Source organism: Nelumbo nucifera, chromosome 2, assembly GCF_055504915.1.
Source record: "Nelumbo nucifera cultivar China Antique chromosome 2, China Antique-T2T, whole genome shotgun sequence".
NCBI classification, from domain to species: Eukaryota; Viridiplantae; Streptophyta; class Magnoliopsida; order Proteales; family Nelumbonaceae; genus Nelumbo; species Nelumbo nucifera.
Window position 1 is genome coordinate 88,210,516 of NC_142650.1, and position 5,725 is coordinate 88,216,240.

At 31.8% G+C, this 5,725-nt stretch overlaps 1 non-coding gene across 1 annotated transcript; it reads right to left on the reverse strand.

Moving 5' to 3' along the window:
• Window positions 1–4,580: 4,580 nt before the first annotated feature.
• Window positions 4,581–4,654, reverse strand: TRNAN-GUU (transfer RNA asparagine (anticodon GUU)). Its single transcript has one exon. It is a non-coding gene; the product is annotated as a tRNA-Asn (tRNA).
• Window positions 4,655–5,725: the final 1,071 nt, after the last annotated feature.

Below are 5,725 nucleotides of genomic sequence, written 5' to 3' on the forward strand. Positions count from 1 at the left end.
TCAAGAAGGTAACAACGCATTCCTCGAGCACCTTGTCTAGCAATGAATCGCGGATAGAATCAATGGAATGTTAGGTCCATGACTGGTGGTAGAACCACCTCGCCTTCATGGTTGAACCACAGCCTATCACCAATACAAGGAACTCTAACCCTATAGTCCCTAAGAATAAAGTACTTCTCAACAAGGTCCTTAATATCGTCCTTGCCAACACAAGGGACTCTAATATCTTTTCACTCTTAGCAGGTGGGACCCTCAGCCTTCAAATTTCAGAAGTTACTAAGCTGCCCTTGGCTCCAGATTTAGTAGCAACAACCTCCATACACAATTTCCAACCAATGCCTTTGCTTAATGGGGCGACTTCTCATAACAAAAGTGGCAATAGACTTCTCATAACAAGCTTGAATTTAATCAAGCTTCTGTCAAAGGATTCCCCTACTCTTCTTTTCAAAATACTAAAACTTGTTCTTCCCCACCAAGTTTTATTCATGATTTGATTGTATCAGATTTCCCAAATCAATATATTTGCTTTAGATCTGTTCTCAAAAAAAAAATAAAAAGAATCCTTTAGGTTAATTCAATTAAATTCACGGAATCAGTAGTTGAATTTAAATGGAGAAGCCTTTAAGTTAATTCAATTAAAAAAAAAAAAAGCTTTTCAAGTTTTCATTACATGGAGAAGAATTTAAAGCATGCTGGGTTAGCGAATGGCAGAGTGTGTAGTAAATTGAAAACTAATGGAATCAAAATCGTGTCTTAAGCTCTTGTAGTCAAAGATAATGACTCTAATATCCTAAAATAGAACTAATCCAAGAATATGCTTGCTCAAACCCGAAGTATTTAAATGATCTTACATGCAATGGAATGCAATATTTGGGTTAGTATTAATAATAAAAAGAGAAACATATTAAACAATTTGAACAAAAGTATAAAAAATTTCTAAATATAGTTAGAGAACTCACCTAAAAATACAACCAATTGCTAAAAAAATGCAATAGTAGTCATATAAATAAAAAACTTTTGAAGTGCAACAATTATCATCTAGAAGAGATCAACTAAGTGACTAAAATAATAGAACTCATAAAATAATAATTCCAAGAAAACTATATAAAATATAGAGAAAGAATAATACAAATTAATTATGGAGGAAGATATAGAGTAAGAAAAAAAATAAAACTGAAAAAAGGCTTTAAATTATAATTATAAAATGTCTTAGAATGATTAAGCAAAAGCAGCTAGAATGAATAAAGAAAGAATCATTGTGATGAAATTGAAAATTAGTCTTACATCTGATTTAGCACACAAATAAATGAAGAACATTAAAAGATTACTAAATTTAATAAAATATATTATCATACAACTAATATTATAATTTATATTAAGCTGGTAAGAATTAAAAATATGCTTAAGCTACTGATAAAATCTTACTTAAAACCAAGTATTCTTGCAATTCCAATTGAAGCAATAATTAAGAATAGAAGCACATGATAACAAGTAAATAAAACCTAATTTTTTATTACAAAAAATATAGTGAGAAATGGATTTAATTGTGGGTCAAACAAACCAACAAGTATTTAAATTGGAAAGAAAAAAACAAATCATAGCAACACTTCCATTAGATTCCAATCCAAAAAGGGTGTGTTAAAGCACAAAGAATACAAATATAAGAAATATTTAGGGAAAATTCCCAATTAGTACCCTGTACTTTAGGCCTAGTGCCACTTTGATCCCCGAACTTCAAAACGCAACACTTCAGTACCCAAACTTTCAAAACCTGCCAATCCAGTACCTACCATTAACCAGCTGTTATGTGACACTTGAAAAGACACAAATGCCCTTCAAGTGTCATCAGTTCTTTTTATCAACCATCCAAACATTGACATAAAATGAAGAATCCCAAATCCTTGCCTCTTTTATTCAAGAAAGTTTGGGTCACGTTTTAGTGGGCATTATGGTGAGCCCAACTTTCTTGAATAGAAGAGGCAAGGATTTAGGACAGTTCATTTTTTATCAATGTTCGGATTTTTTATAAAGAAAATTAGATAACACTTGAAGGGCATTTGTTTCTTTTCAAATGCCACTTAATGACTGGTTAACAAATTGATTAACGGTAGGTATTGGACTAGCATGTTTTGAAAGTTCAAGTACTGAATTGTTGCATAGGGACCAAAGTAACACTAGGCCCAAAGTGCAGGGTACTAATCGGGAATTTTCTCAAATATTTAAAATAGTACATATCTATATTATCTATAAGTATATACTTAAAGCATTGGGAAGGTGTACGGCGGCATTAGGAGGTTGACACATGACATGCTATTGGTTTGACAAGTAAAATCTAATTTAATGATATGTGTTTCTCCCTCCCTTTTATCTTTTACTCTCTCTCTCTCTCTTCTCACCCACCTCTCTTTATAGTACTCAAAAATTACAAGAATGACACATAAGGCAAACCTTGCTATATAATATTTGAAACTTATAAAGATGCCATATGTAAGAGAAATGCACCATCCTTACCTCACCATGTAATTGCCCCTATGATATTCAAAAATTATAGTAGTCACATATAAGACAAATCTCTTTATGTAATTGAATCTATGGCATTCGAAAATTATAGGAGTGCCACATAATTATTTATGTCATCCTATAAATAAAATGCCATCTTTCTTCTCTTTTGCATGATTCTCTCTCTCCTCCTATTCTCTATCTCAACTTTTATTTATTCATTTATTTATTTTATTATTATTATTATCTAAAAATTTATTTATTTAATAAAATTAAATAAATTAATTATTTTAATAAAATAAATTAGTAAAGTAAAAGAGATTTGACATTGAGAGAGAGATTTTAATAAACATTTATTTATTTATTTATTTAAAAATAATTTACTAACAAATTATTCTCTCCCCTTGAGCACAATATTTAGGGCTATTTTTCGTGATCATCTTGGTCGGGTGCTAGCGGTTAAAGCATATAAATTTGGTACATGTACCATCAACCAGGTGAAAGAATGGGTTGCATGGGCAGCCCATATTCAAGCGACAAACTATAGGGAGTTTCCCTTTATAATCGAGGGCAATTCATTCTTGGTCATCTTGTACCTTAACAAAAAGGTAGAAGTTCCTTGGAATTTGAAAGGTGTCATCTCTTGATGCTTGAGGAGGAGAGTTATGTTTGAAGGAGGTCTTCCATACCATCATATTTTTAGAGAAGCTAACCAAGTAGAAGATTGGTTTGCTCATGAAGCTCTTTCTTCTTCTACCCCTTCCCTAGACCTTTGTATCTCCTTCCTTCCCCCTTCCCTTCTCCTTATTTGTTTTGCGGATTTTTGGGGATGAACTACACCCCATTGTGTGTAGTACACTTCTTCACTTATCAAAGAAAAAAGATAGCCTATACCAGTCCCATCCCAATAAACTTTTATGTATTCATTTATTTATCTTATTCAATTTAATAAATTATTATATAAACATTAATTTATTTAAGAAAAACTAGTTAGGGTTGAACCAATGGGTTGTGTCTATCCTGATGGAGCTAAATTGACTAAACATAATTATAACGGTGTTGGTTCTATGATTTTGTCTTGATTAATTATTGGATCAATTCTTGTTCTTACTTGTCCATAACTGATTCAAGTCTGGAATTGAATATTTTATGAAATATATAATTTTTTATATTTCTTATAATTTTTATCATGTTTCATGTTTGAAATAGTAAATTTGATAAATAATAAATAAGATAATATGAGTTAAAAATGCTTAACTTATTAACATAAAAATATCTTAGTATTATTTTAACTATTGTTTTCAATATAATCATCTCTTTGATTTTTTTCCAATTAAATAATTGGTTCAAGATTGGTTCTACCTATTCCTGACTTGTTGACAACGCTAAACCAAATTGGGGCCCACTATAGTTATTTATGATTTGTAATAATATAGTCATAGTTATTTTATTTAAGAAAAATATAACCTATTATTGTATGTCCAAATGGCATTTTTTCGCAGGGGCTTCCATGCTAGTGTATACTATATTATAAAGCGATTAGGTCCCACCTTAGCAGGCCTCTCCTTTTCCCATTCCCCCTCTCTCTTCTCTCCTTAAACCTCTCTCCTTTCTCCCATACTCCTTGTTAGCCCTTCCATGTAGCCACCTAGCAGCCCTCTCTTCTACCCTAGAGTGCCACTCCAAAGCTCTCTGTCATGTTCTCAATCACTTAGTCAACCCCCTCATAAAATTTCTCCTAAACCTCTCTCTCTCTCTCCCCCGTTATCAGGGAGTCTGGGTATTTGGCGGGGATAGAGAAAATGCCACACAGAGATTGGCTTCTGTCAAGGCAAGTCCATACCCACACCGTTTCAACTGCCTTTTGCAATCTTGGAGTGGGAATATCTCTCTATGTAATAAAACACCTAACTATGAAGATATTCCCAATGCAAGGCTGTTCGAGCGGGCTTTGCCCTGAGGGAAGCTGAAATCTGCCACGCACGGGGCCACTAGTTATAACAATTATTAATTCCTTCTTTTTCTTCGTTCTTCATTGAATTAATAATCTAAAAAATTTAAACCTACAAAAATTAAATTTACGCTAGAAGAAGGGCTTGAACCTCCGACCTTGTGGTTAACAGCCACACGCTCTAACCAACTGAGCTATTCCAGCAATTATTAATTGTTTCTTTTTCTTCATTCTTCATTGAATTAAGAATCTAAAAAAATTAAAACTACAAAAATCAAATTTACGCTAGATATAATGCTTAATAACCACACGCTCTAACCAATTGATCTATTCCAGCAATCATTAATTATTCCTTTTATTTATATATATAGTTGTTGTGACTCCATTCTATTTACCTCTAAATAGAATGGGCCTCTCTACATCCTGCGATGGGTCTCCCACGAGAACGTTAAAAAATCTGTGGGACTTTTAAACGCCCAAACTACTGCTATTTTGACTATTTTTCCAGAATACCACAGCTCAATTAACCCAACGCACCCCAAATGTCAATCCGAACCGTTTTTACAAAAACCGTTGATTTCATTAGTGACCCGTTGATTCAGCAGTCAAACTGTCAATCCGAACAATAATTTTTATTTATTTTTTTAAATCAAAACGGGTCATCTATTCAAAATGAATGATGGAACCGTTCGACCCTGAAACCGAATGTGGGTAGAAGATCTGAATTCTAGACTATGCTCTATGACTCATGGAACATTAGAACAAAAATTCAAAAGACTCAGGCTTAGGTTGACAGCAACCTACTTAGAATTAGGGGTGGCCACCAGCCGAATTTTTCACAAGCTATTCGAGCTCGGTTCGGTTTAAACCGAAATTCGAGCCAAACTCGAGCCAGATATATAAACTCATTTTCTAATCGAGCCGAGCTTGAGACCAATGAAGCTCGGCTCGTGAGCCTAATTGAACCTAGTATAATAAATAAACATTTTTTATTATATAAATACATACATACATACATACATATACATATACATATATGTATATATAAATAATTTTTATATATACATAATAAATAATTTTTATTATATATAACAATATTTTTATTTTTTATGTATAACAGTAAATAATTTTTATAACTCTTATTTTTTTGTATGTAAAATAAAACATTTTATATGTATATTTTTTATTTTTATGTTATAATAATAAATAATTTTTCTAATTTTAAATTTTTTGTATATAAAATAAAAAAATTATATTTATAACTTTTATTTTTTA